We start from the raw sequence: 13937 nt of genomic DNA on the forward strand, positions 1-13937 counted from the left end.
GGAGACCCATCTTAGACCTCTCAAAGCTGTCCTTTCCTAAAGGTGCCAACGTTCAAAATGCTGACCCTGCCAACTCTATTTCTTCTTATTATGGGCAAAGGCTTCCTAGGGTCTATATTAGAAGGCCGACTGTTTAGGTGACCGAACACCTAAACATTGATCTGCTAACATCGAACCACACAATGTCGAACGTCCTAGGAAAACATGTCCCTCGACCACAACACAAAAAAACATTACTTTACATCTAAATTAAGTGGGGGGCTGTGCCCCCCACACCCCCCTAACTAAATATACCAACTCCAAGATCGGTCAACAGTAGGAAAATAGCAAACTCCAGCGAACGGCCAAGGGAAATCTTTCCCTGCGTTAAATCGGCCGTTCGCCGTTTTTTGCTTTCAGTATTAGAAGATCGATGTTTAGGTGTTTGATCATCTGAACATTCTGTCTTCTAATATAGACCTGCTTCCTAGCTACACTAGACATCAAGGATGCCTACTTACACATTCCCATAAGACCCACACACAGGAAATTCTTAAGATTCTTAGTGGGCTCTTCACATTTGCAGTTCTCTGCCTTGCCTTTTGGACTTTCAGCTGCACCCAGTGTCTCAACCAAATGCCTGGCTTAAGTAATAGTCATTTGCAGGGCAAAAGGGATACAAATATTCCCATACCTGGACGACATGCTTTTATAGGCTACCAGCCAAAAAACACTCCTAACCCATATCCTGTTCGTAGTGTCTCTTCTACAGGTTCTTGGGTTCCAAATAAACTTTCCAAAGTCCAGCCTCACACTGACCCATGACATTGTGTTTTTAGGGTGCAGAATCCAGACAGACTTGATGGAGGCATACCTGGCCCAGTAAAGGTGAGTTCTCATACAGAGCACCTGCAAGGGATTCTACTCTCCCATCATCTGACTGCAAGGCAGTACCTCAAGCTGCTGGGTTACATGGCAGCTACCATCCCCATGCTACCCCAGCTCGATTACAGATGAAAAAACTACAGTGGTACCTACGCTCTGTCTGCAAACAACACACCCACCCACTGGAACACTTTGTGCCTTTGCTTCCATGCTTAAAGCAGGAGATCTTATGGTGGCTCGCCCAGGTGAAGCTTAACCCAGGACTTCCCCTCCATCCTCCTCAACCTCCTCACGTCATGCATATGGACACCTCAGACCTGGGGTGGGGGCCACTCTTGGCCATCAAAACGTTCAAGGCCTGTGGACATACAGGCAGAAAACAGAACACATCAATGCCGGAGAAATGAGGACAATCTTCCTAGCTCTTCAGGCATTTGCTCCTTTCCTCCAGAAGGGCTCCCTCCTGATATACACAGACAACACCACAGTCCTCTAATATATCAACAAACAAGGAAGGCCAAGTCCTACCTACTCTGCAGACTTGCTACATTAGTGTGGGAAGTAGCCACTTCCCAGGGAGTTACCCTGAAAGCAACATACATTCCCTCTTCCCACAACTCCCAAGCAGATTTCTTGAGCAGAACCAGCACAAACAATCCCGAATGGATGCTCCACAGGGACATCTTCCTGGACATGGTCCACAGATTGGGTACACCACAAATAGCCCTATTTGCCTCCGCCAACAACAGGCAACTTCTTGAATACTCTACCAGGACACCAGACCCACAGGCATTGGCAACAGATGCCTTCACTATTTCATGGAAGGGGAAATACTTTTATGCATTCCCCCCTTCCCTCTCATTCAGAGGGTTCTGCTACGGATTCAGCAGGACAATCCAAAAATGTTGCGGGTGACTCCCTACTGGCCCGACAGCATTGATTCCCTTACTTCTGCAATTGTCCAAGGGCAATCACCACAAGTTACCCCACAGAGTGGACCTTTTCACACAGCACAAGGGATCTTTAATCCACCCACAGTGGCAGCTGCTACACCTGACCCTGTGGCGGATAGGCTTCTGATTCTATACAGACACCTTTGCAATGAGTATGTGCTCAATGTCCTGCAGGAGGTCTGGAAACCTAACACTAGAAAATCTTACCTGTCTAAATGGAAGAGGTTAATTTCTTGGTGTCAAAATAAACAGCTGTATCCACTTACCTGTGACATCCCCCTAGTGCTATCTTATTTGTGTGAGTTGCTTCAGACCAGCCTGGCCTACTCATCTATTAAGGCACACCTGTCTGCTATTTCTGCATGCCTACCCATGGATCCCCTTGGCATCAAGACTACCTTCGAAAATCTTCCTCAAAGGGGTCCTACATCTCAGACCCCCCCCCCCCCCAGAAACCTACACCTCCTCCTTGAGATCTCAACTATGTGCTAGAGAAGCTTAAACTGCCACCCTTTGAGCCTGCTGATCAAGCTTCTCTAAAGCTCGGCACCTGGAAGATGGTCCTTCTAGTGGCTATCACTTCTGCCAGGAAGGTATCGGAGCTCCAGACACTAATGGCTACCCTCCTTTTCTTGTCTTTCATAAAGACAGGGTTACCCTCAGGACAAATCCATCCTTCATGCCCAAGGTAGTCAATAGCCTGTCTTTTAATCAGGCCATCCACCTACCTGTCATTTATCCAAACCCACAAGGGATAAATGAAAGAATACTTCTTTCCTTGGATGTTCCCAGACAAATTAGATTCTACCTCCACAACACTAAGTCTATCAGAAAGACTGACCATCTTTTCATATCCTTCCACCCAAGAGCTCTAGGGAAGGCTGTGCCCAAACATTATTTCTACCTGGATCTCAAAGGCCATTACCTTCTGTTACCAACACCATGGTAAATCACTTCAGAGTACAGTAAAGCCCACTCCACTAGTGCTGTGGCATCCTCAGGGGCTTTCTTCAAGGGCCTGGACACCTCCTCTATCATGGAGGCAGCCACCTTGTCTTCATTTCACACCTTCATCAAACACTACAAGCTAGACCACATCTCTAGGTCCAGGGCAGGGTTCGCTAGGAATACCCTGCATGGGTTCCTGGAATCTACTTCCATACCAACCACCCATTCTCAGTGAGCTTTGGCACTCACCCATGTGCAGAATGCTGCAACATAGGAATAGATAGACATAGAAAAGTTGTGTAGAAACTTACCATAACCATAGATGTCCTTCTCTTCCATGTTGCAGTATTCCTACCCTCCCTTCTTCCCCGCTTATCAGTTATGTTTTCCTCTCTGGATGGCAATGACTTGGCATTCCCCTATTAGAACTGGCTCCAACTGGGGCCTTCAGTTCTGAGGGTTGGTGCATGTCGACATCACTTTTATGGCCCACATACTTTCACCTAGAGCTGATGTCTCGTGCACCTAGGAAAGACTGAAAGCTTTTGGATACTGGCTGTACATACGTGAGACTAGAAGGGTAAACCCATATGCAGAATACTGCAACATGAAAGAGAAGGACATCTATGGTTATGGTAAGTTTTTACACAACTTTTCTTTCTCTGTGGAAGGAGCAAAAGAATTCTTACCACATAGCATAGCTGGGCTGTGGGGCCTAATTCCCTGGATTAGTGTCTCTGATGTGGGTCAGTCTTTTTCCTGAGGGTCTCCCAGGAAAAGAAAGAAGAAAGTTAAGAATGTCTCTTCTCCTGTACCTTTAACTATAGACAGGGAAGATTTGCTGGGATTTGCAAAGCAATTACTTTCTACTTTTAATGTTTTAAATCCTGATCTGAAGTAGTTTACTTCATTTGTTCTTCAACCTGTGGGTTCTCGGAGCTAGATTGGATCCGACGTGGCCACATTTTCCAGCGACAGCTCCGAGCTCCTTGCTCCTCCCCTTACCCATAATGCCCTTGTCTCCCTTCTCATCTCATTTACCACCTGAGAGGAAGCAGTGTGGTCCGAGCTCCATTGAGATAGTGGTGTTCTTTAAAAAGTATTTTTTTTTACTTTTTTTGGCTTTTTCTACCTATATATTACACTCCTAACCTATCTATACCTTCTCTGGGTTCTTCATAGCTATTTTCTTGTAGGCCTTTCTATCTTCCTCCCCTCTTTTCTTTCCTCGTGGTGCATGTGTGTGTTTCTTTTGGGCCTGCTGACGCATGGCAGACAGCCCAAAGCCTGGTTTCAAAAGGTGCACAGAGTGTGGCCATAAGCTTTCCCCGGCAGATGGCCACACTCTGTGTGTGGTTTGTTTGGGGGTGGCTTACCTCCAGTCCACCTGTCCTATTTGCTCTGGGTTTAACCCCAGAGCACTGTGGGACAAACCGATCAAGGGCCTGTTGCCCTCCTTTGATGGGACTGAGGTCCCACCTTCCCCCGCTAAGAAAGCAGCAGCTGCTGCTTCGTCTTCCCCTTCCTCGACCTCTGGGACTTACCCTCCCACCAAGAGGCCTGGGGAAGGGGATAAAGTCAAGAAGGACAAGCCTTGCAAGTGCTCCCCTGACCGCTCATCAGAGATCGGCCCCCTGTTGAAGGTTAAGCCTGTTTCTAGGCCTGTTACACCTCGGCTCAGGTCCCCGAGGTTCTCCCCTGAGCCTGAGGTTCAAGTTAGCCGGTCGCCCCCTAGGCCCGCTCCCTACCGGCTCTCCAGGCCCACTTTGGCAGCATCCTCCCACTCTACCTGGAGCCTATCTGAAGTGGAGATGGACAAGATGATGTGGAGGTTTATCCACACTCAAATCCAGATGGGAGTCTTGCCAGGGCCTTCTCCCACTGGAGCGGGTGCCTTCCAGCCAGTATTTTGATCTATCACTCCTCAGATCCGACCTGCGGTTTTGGAGTTGTTGGATCCAAGGACGGTCAGAGTCAAGGAGTTGGCGCCAATGGTACCCCTGTACCTCAGTGCCAACCAGTACCTTCAGTGTGTCAGATCCAACTAGATCAGATCCGAGCTGTAGAAGCCGTAGCTTCAGGGTTGGATCCGAGGGAGTGCTCTCTGCTCCAAGCTTGTCGGAGAGAAGCATTCCCTTCGGCTCCGACTCCCCAGTCAGATCAGGAGGTGTTGTTTCCGCGAGTTCAGCCCAGGAAGTCCATTCCCCCTTGGTATTCAACATGGGTAAAGAAAGTACCTCCCACTGCTAAACTGCAGCTGGCCAAAGCAATAAGTCCAAAAAAGTGAATATAGCTGACTGCATGAACATGTCTAAAATCTGACAGCAGTTAAAACAAATTTATTAACAAGAAAACTTGTTAAATTTTTTTAACTAAAAAAACAGTCAAAACGGCAGAAGAAACTGGAACGGGAAACCACTTTAGCGTATAATGAATTTAATATCCGCTTTCGTTAAAACAAACTTCATCAGAAAACGTTTTTAACTGTTGTCAGATTTTAGCCGTGTTCGTGCAGTTGGCTATATTCTCTTTTTTGGTATTCAACGTGGTGGAGAGGGTTCTTGCAGGGTCGAGGCCTCTGACTATTTCATCTTCAGAGTCCATCCAGACCCCCCCTGGCCTTGAGTGCAGATCCGACCATCTTGCCTTCTCAGGGACAGCCCGTAGCTGTAGTGCCCCGGGATGCTCTGGCCTTGGAACAACCTGCTTGCGAGACCACCCCAGATAGTCCCCCTGAGGAACCCCCCCCACAAGCATACGTGTAAAAGGAGGCACTTGGACTCTCCCCCAGAATCCCTCACCGAAGTCGCAGACCTGGATGAAGGGGAAGGTTCCCCAAGATCACTCCCCCCATGGAGATCCTCCACCAAAGAGGGGGGTGGTCCACCCCAAAACCAACCTCTGATGAGTCTGTGTTTCTGGAGGCATTTGGCTCAGACCCATCTACAACTTGGGTGTCCCCTCCTGCTGATCCACTTGTGTATTTGATATCATCTAGGGTGTGGAAGGAGCCGGACACCACAGAGCCAATACCCAAGTGCCCGGACAAGGTTTTAAGACCTCTTATGGACAAATTACACTGGCACATGGGGTCCCCTGTAGATGCTATGCTGGTGGAGGCGGCCACCAAGAAGAAACTCACCCAGGAGAGTTCCACGGTCCATCCGCCTGACAGAGAGTCAAGAATGTTGGATCATTTTGGGAAGCGAGTTCATGCTTCAGCAACCTTTTGCTTGAGGGAGCTGAACTACATGGTGCATGTTATTTGACTCCGGAGATATCTGGTCAAGGAAGTCAGAGTCAACCCCAGGGTCCATGTCGACAGAGGACAGAAAGATGTTCGATGCACGAATGGCCACCCTAAAATCTGTAACCCTATACATCTATGCATTTGCTCTCCCATGCCACGGAGGGAGCCGCACGGGCAACGGGTCAGGCGTTCCCATCTGGGGCCACACCTGGCTCTGCTTACATCAGTTCTCAGATCCCTTCAAGGCATCTTTTACCAACGCCCCTTATGGTGGTTCTTCCATTTTTGGGAAGACAGTCAGAGAGACTTTGGTCCAGAATGAGAAGGACAGGAAGACACTGTCTGCTGTTGGGGTCCACTTCTCACTTCTTCAAAGGTCCTTTTCCAGGAACCAGCGAGGCCAGAAGAAGATGTGGTTCCGCAAGTCTCAGCCACTTTTGCGGGATGCTCAGGACTCACCTTCCCCCAGAGGCAGAGGGGGATATGACAGACACCGCCCTAGAGGCAGAAGTGGTCCTAGGAATTTTGGGTCCCAAGAACCTTTCTCAGATAAACCCGGGCAGCAACCTTGAGGGGTTGCCTGGCTGTCAATCTTTGGAGGCAGTCAGGGGTCGTCTCTCGCTTCACCCACTAGCATGGGAGTCCATCACTACAGATCAGTTGGAGCTGTGAGTCATATACAGAGGATTTTTTGTTCCCTTCAAGGATCTTCCCCTCCAACAAAGCCCTCCTTGATGTCTCACCCATGCAGCAGGAGAAAGCAGCAGTGCAGGTAGACTCACTGCTAAGAAAACGAGTCATCCAACCGGTCCCCCCAGACCAGGCTGGATCCAGGGTTTATTCCAGGTTTTATTTAGTGCCAAAAAAGACGGGGGACCTCAGGCTAATATTGGATCTGTCCAAATTGAACCCGTCAATAACCAAGACAAAATTCTGGATGGTCACGATTCAGTGTATCCTGACTTATCTGCAGGACAGAGACTGGATGTACTCGACTGACTTCCAGGATGCGTATTATCTCATCAAGATGCACAGGCACTCCTGGAGGTTCTTTCGCTTCTGGATGGGAGCCAATCATTACCAATTTTGAGCCCTCCCCTTTGGTCTCACCACAGCCCCCTGGGTATTTACCAAGGTGATGGCAGTAGTAGCGGCTCACCTGAAGTTTCAGGACACTCAGGTCTTTCCGTACCTGGATGATTGGCTCTTTACTGCCCCCTCAGAGCATCTACTATGTCAGGCCAGGGACTCCTACCTTTAGCTAGCCAGCAAGTTGGGCATTACGATCAATTTGAACAAGTCTGCTCTTCACCCAGCACAGATTCTAGATTTCATTGGGGCATGGCTGGACACAATGCAATCAAAGGTGTTCTTCACCTCAGACAGGATACACAGCTTGAGGTTACATGTCTTACACATTCTTCAGACCCATTTACCAACAGCTGAAGCAGTGTTAAGAGCTCTAGGTTCTATGGCGGCCACACCTTCATATGAGGGTACTGCAGTGGACTCTAGCAGTTCAGTGGTCAGTGTTAGACCTTCCTTTGTCTTTTCCAGTGAGAATTTCAAAAGCGTGCAGGGACTCCCTTTGGTGGTGGGTTCAGTCCCCGGATCTCCTCAAGGGACATCCTTTTCTACCTCCTTTACCCCAAACCACAGTGACCATGGAAGCCTCCCTACTAGGGTGGGGGGCATTGCTCAGGAAGGACAGTCCAAGGCACATGGTCCCCTTCCGAGACCTATCTGCACATTAGTGTTCTAGAGATGAGAGCGGTTCTTCTTGCATTGCAGGCCCTCCATGCTCATCTTCCTCTAGGAACAATTACATTTCAGACGGACAATGTGTCAGTTGTCTGGTATATCAACAAACAAGGGGGAACCAGATCTTATCCCTTATGTCGAGAGGCCATGAGAGTGTGGGAATGGGTGATCTCCAACGGCCGTTTTCTGGTGGCAGTGGACATCCTGGGACAGTCCATCATTTTAGCGGACAGGCTCAGCAGATGTATCCTGATGCCTTACAAGTGGTCTCTGAAGCCTTCAGTAGCAGAACAGATCTTCCTAGAGTGGGGTCATCCTTGTTGCATCTTCGCATCTCCTTCCAATGCGAAATGCAGCAAATTTTTTGCTCTGAACCCCCCCACTGGGGGAAGCCCCCAGAGACGCTCTGATTCATGCTTGGCCTCCCGGGCTTCTTAATGCATATCCTCCTTTTCCCCTCATGTCGATGTTTCTACAGAAAGCCCGAAGGCTGGGGAGCACTGTGATCATCATCGCCCCATTCTGGCCTCGACAGGTTTGGTTTCCCTTACTCAGGTCTCATCTAGTTCTTCCACCATGGACCTTAGATCCGGTCCCGGATCTATTTTCACATCCCTCGGGGATTCCTCATCCAGATCTGGACAGTCTGAAGCTCACTGCTTGGCTGGTCTGGTTCCCATGATTCTTAGGACTCCTGGTCTGTCATCTCCTGTCAAGTCCATTGTGGTAGTGACTCATAAATCATCCACCAGAAAAGTTTATCTCGTTTTTTCTGTATGGGCCATTCAGAGGTCTTTGGACCCTTTCACTGCACTGCTTTCAGTGGTTTTAGATTTTCTAGCTAGCATTTTTCATCAGGGTGCTAGTTCCTCAACAGTGAACGTCCAACTAGCCACCATTTCTAATTTTCATGTTGGGGTAGACATGTCTTTGTTGGCGTCTTCTAAACTTTGTAAAACTTTTCTCAAAGGTGCTTTTCTTCTCAGACCCCTGGTTAAGGACCCGATTCCTCCTTGGGACCTCACTTTGTTGTTGCAGGCATTGGTTTCTCCTCCCTTTGAGCCTGTGGCATCTGTGGATCTACAATTTTTGACCTGGAAAACTGCCTCCTTGCTTGCCATTACATCTGCTAGAAGGGTGTCGGAGCTTCAAGCTTTTTCTGTCAAAAGTCCCTTACATGATCTTTCACAAGGATAGTGTGTCACTACGCACTAACCCATCCCTCCTTCCCAAGGCAGCTTCGGAGGCCAATATTAATCAGATTATTAATTTACCAGTATTTTTTCTGAACTACCACAACAAAGGGGAATACAAATTGCATTTACTGGATGTACGTAGGCAGTTGAGGTTTTATCTGCACAGGACTAAACCTTACCACAAGTCTGATCAGTTTTTGTGTCCTATGCCAAGCCCTTCTTAGGTAAGCCTGTCACAAAAGTGACTATTGCTCGCTATATTTCACAATGCATTGGTCGGGCTTACTCAGATAGAGGTTTGTCTCTTCCAGGAAGAGTAAAGGCTCATTCGACCCGATCTATGGCTACGTCATTGGCCTTTTGGTCTAGGGTCTCTTTGGATATTTGTTCAGCTGCTACTTGGGCCTCATCTCACACCTTCCTTTATTTCTCATTATAAACTGGATTTGGTCTCTAGGAGTAGGGGATCCTTTGGTTCTGTGGTGCTCCGGAATATCCTTCCATGAGGGCCTCCCAAGAGTTAGGTAGCTGGGGACTCTGTCCCAGTAAACAACTTCAGATAAAGAAGTTATGAACTCACCATAATGTTCCATATGAGTAGTTCTACTTCATTTGTCTTCAACCATTCCTTCCCTCCTTCCCCCTAACCTTATCCTTTACGATATGGCATGTCCTTTGTACCGGACAGTTATTGCTGGGTTCTTTGGTTCTGTCAGGGCTAAAGTTCTTTTGAAATGTTTGTGTTGGAGGATAAGGTGTCATTGGGTTGGGTATCTGATACCTGTTAGGCAGCAAACTCGATCTGAAGGGAGAAGGGAGACAGGGGCATTATGGGTAAGGGGAGGAGCATGGAGCTCTGAGCCATAGCTGGAAAATGCAGCCATGTTGGATCTGATATGGATCAGAGGACCCACAGGTTGAAGACAAATTAAGTAGAACTACTCAGATGGAATGTTATGATGAGTACATAACTTCTTTTTTATTTTCTGACTTCTAAAAGAAAATAATTTCCTTCACATTCTGACACTAAATCCCAGTCAGAATACAGGGAATGGAAGGGGAGTATTTTTCTTCAGGGAATTTTCCTCAAGCTGAAGATTCTGATTCTGAGGAGAGGGTTTCTTCAGATTTCTCTCCAGAAGAGTTCTTTTTTCTGACACAATAGCCAAAATGAAAGATTTAGTTCTGTTGGAGCAGAATGAAATTTCTGTCTCCTAGCAAAAGTCTGATTTTTCCAATGTTCTTCCTCCTGTTGTCTCTCCTGTTGTATCAGCTTTAGAAGTTATTTTCTTAACAGCTTGCAGTATGCCTGATGGTCAACTTCCTGATCCTCCCAAAAAGTCTAATATGTCATAAAGTACCCAAGACCCATAAATATATGTTTTCTAATCCCAAACTAGATTCTACAGTGATTTCCTTATCAACATTTTCTACTGCTAAAAGTGTTGAGAATGCTTATCCATTCCCTATGACTTGGATAAGAAAGGTTTTGATAGATTTGGGAAGAACATTTGTTCTTCTGCTACTTTTAACTTTTAAGAATTCTGAACTGCCGGGTTCACATGTTAAATATTTTACTGGCTACTTTTAAGAACGGGAGAATCTTAAATGTTAACTTTCATTCTTCAGAGGTTAAAATGTCATTAAAATTCTTAAGTGTATCTGCTTTGCAGAGCTACACCCAGGGAGTTCTTCCGGGAATTGTTCCAAATGTGGGCAACACCTCAAATAAATTTGTTTGCCTCCTTTCAAAACAGTTAAAAATACTCTGCTTCAGGGTTCCTTTAAAACAGGCGTGGAAGTCAAATGCCTTCTGCTTCTCATTAATTGGAATGCTCCTGTATGCTTTAACACCCCTTCCACTGACACCCAGAGTTCTAAAGATCCAGAAGGACTGTCCAAAGATAGTGGGGGTCACTCCCATTTGGCCCAGGCAACAGTGCTTCTTCCTTTTGAAAATGGCCAAAGGCAGTCACCACAAGCTTCCTCACATATTGGTTTACTCTCACAAGACAGGGATTGTTTGATACACCCCAACCTGGAAACAATTCAGCTGACTGTATGGATGATAGAGTCTTGATACCCTTTTTGGTACCTTTTTTCTGGAGACGTGTATCAAGTACTAAGGAAGACTGAAAAACCTGCTACTAGGAAATCATATATGTGCAAGTGGAAGAGATTTCCTAGTTGGTGCCAGACTAAAAAATCATTACTCTTTTAAGGCCAGGATACTGCTGGTTGTACAATATTTGTGAGAGTTATTATACTCTGGCCTTTCTTGCTCTTCTGTCAGAATTCATCTTTCACCATTTCTGTTTGTCTGCCCTTAGATCCCCCCTTCTTTCTGCCCTCGGGTCAAGCAGTTTTTGAAAGGGGTTTTACATATCTGACCACCTAGAAATCAGATGGCTCCTTCTTGAAATGTTAACTTTGTACTTGAAAACACTAACAATCTGATGTCAATCTTCATTCCATCTTTGACAAATAGATTTGCTTCCAACAACAGAACCAACTCAGCCATTACTAAAGCTTCCATCAGCCCAAAACTCTCAAGCTTCACCGCTACCCAGAATCCCTCTCTCTCAATTACCCTAGAGCTCGTTTGCCACTTTCCAAATGGTTGCGTTCAGCTGATACTCTTAGATTTGTCGGTTTAGGTATCATTGTTGATACTTCCTCCCTGTACACTACCATGTAACTTCCCAGCTATCATTGTTGATAGTTCCCCTCTCTTTTTTAAGTAATCTTTCTTCTCCTCCCTGTACACGTTTGTACACATCATTACTATCATCGTTTATAGTAGTTTCCTTATAAAAAAACATATATATATATATATATATATATATATATATATATATATATATACATATATATTCATATATATATATATATATATATATATATTCTTTCGTTTCTGTGACTTTTTCTCTGTCATGGCTGATAAAGGTAAGGCTCCTTCTGGTTTCAAAAATGCCAGAAGTGTGGCCATAAAATTCCCTTTTCAGATTTCCACTTCTTATGTGTATATTGCCTTGGCCCCCTTCATTTACAGGAGGATTGTAGCATGTGTCACATCTTCAGCCACAGGCCCTTGGTGGAAAGGTGCAACAACTAATTCTAAAAGGTTTTTGCCATCAACCATTGGAGAAGCCTTATCCACTGCTGCTGAAGCTAAAACAGATATTTCATCTCCCTCCTCTTCATCTGTTGATAAATCTAAAAACGTAGTCTATCATTTCTGACCTCCCTGTCTGTTCCAAAGGCCAAAGAATTGAAGAGCTTTGTTCCAAAAGTTCCCCCGGAACTGAAGACCTCTGTTTCTGAGACTCCGATACCGACAACTTCAGTTTCAGCATAGATTACAATTTCGAGTCCTTCAACGTCGAAGGCCTGGACACAGAAATTAGAGTCTATTTCACCAACTAAGACCATTATACCTAGAACATCTTACTCATCATTGATAGATCCCTTTGCTGGGGAACTACCAGAAGTATTTTTACAGAGGCCCAAGTCCCCTTCCACTGCATCAGTCCGCTCCACCAAAAGTCTTTCAGAACTCAAAGTGAAGAGGCTGGTGAATAAAATTTTGCGGGCTACAGAGCTGTCATGCCCACCTTTGACACTGATTCCCTCCAGTCTTGGTACCAACACTTCCTTTACACTGTTGACTGCTCCTCTTCTAACTTCCTCGGAGGTCTTAGAGTCCTCTGTTATGGTTCTCCCGGCACCATCTGTGTCGGCTCTGGAGTTCGCTTCTGCAGAGCCAGCAGTTAGTCAGTTTTTCAGTTGTTTCTGAACCAGAAACCTCCTGGAGCTGTAGCTACCCTGTCAGTTCTAGGGAGCAGGTTTCGACTCCAGGTTTTTCGTAGCCATCCCTGCTTCTCAGGGCTTTGTCTTGAGTTAGTTCTGCTCAGGCTTCGGTCTTGAAGGACGGTTTTTGGAGTTGGGAGTGACCCCAGTTCCGAGGCAGTCTTTCTCGGTTCCAGGCTCCCATCCCTTTTCATGGGGACCAGCCTTTGAGGCTGTGCAGAGGACCCTTTCTCTTGCAGAGACTTAGTCGGTGCCTACCTCCTTGGAACAGGTAGCCCCCTCTAACTCTACTATTCCTTCTGCCTCTCCACTGGGACAACGGGTGCTGAAGCCTCAGGTGTCACAGCCACAGGTACTGTCATGTTCTGATACCTCCCCAGATTATCCCCCTGAGGAGGTCCCTCAGAAAAAGAAGTGCAAGAGGAAGCACTTGGATTTCCCCCCAGTAATCAGTCACCAAAGATACAGATTTTGTTGAGAGGGAAAGGTCCCCATGGTCACCCCCTGAAGATGTCTCCTTTGGAGACCTCTTGGAAATTCTGAAACAGAGGGGTTGGCTAGAAGTCCCAAAAGCCTTCTTCTGTGGAGTCTGTTTACCTGCAAGCATTTGGCACCTGCCCATCTACTTCTTGGGTGAGTCCCACCTGCTGATGAACTCATTCAGTTGATTTCACAGTGGGCATGGAAGGCGTCTGACACCATCAAGCCCATTCCCAAAAAAACAGACAAAATACTTTCCACACCTGCAGACAAACAGTTTTGGGCAAAAGGTCTTGCAGTTGCTGCTATGGTCGTAGCAGCCGCCACTAAAAAGGAACTAGTTGAGGAGAGTTCCTCTGTTTATCCACCCAACAGAAAATCCTGGGGTATGGACAGATTTAGGAAACGGGTCTACACTTCATTGACCTTCACCATAATGTTCTTAAATTTTTTGGCACATTTTACCAGACTCCAACGGGATCTGATCAAGGAGTTATCAGATACTGTGGCGGGAGCTGTAGCTGAAGAAGTCCAAGAGAAAGTGACTTCCCAGTTAGTCACCCTGGAGTCTATGTCCAGTTCAATGATCCTGGTCACACATACAGCCAAAGGGATGTCTAGAGCAGCGGGTAGGAGACACTCCTGGATGCACCTTTGTGATTTTGCAGAACTATT

The sequence above is a fragment of the Protopterus annectens genome, chromosome 12.part0 (genome assembly GCF_019279795.1).
Source record: "Protopterus annectens isolate FY-2018-M chromosome 12.part0, PAN1.0, whole genome shotgun sequence".
Classification (NCBI taxonomy): Eukaryota; Metazoa; Chordata; order Ceratodontiformes; family Protopteridae; genus Protopterus; species Protopterus annectens.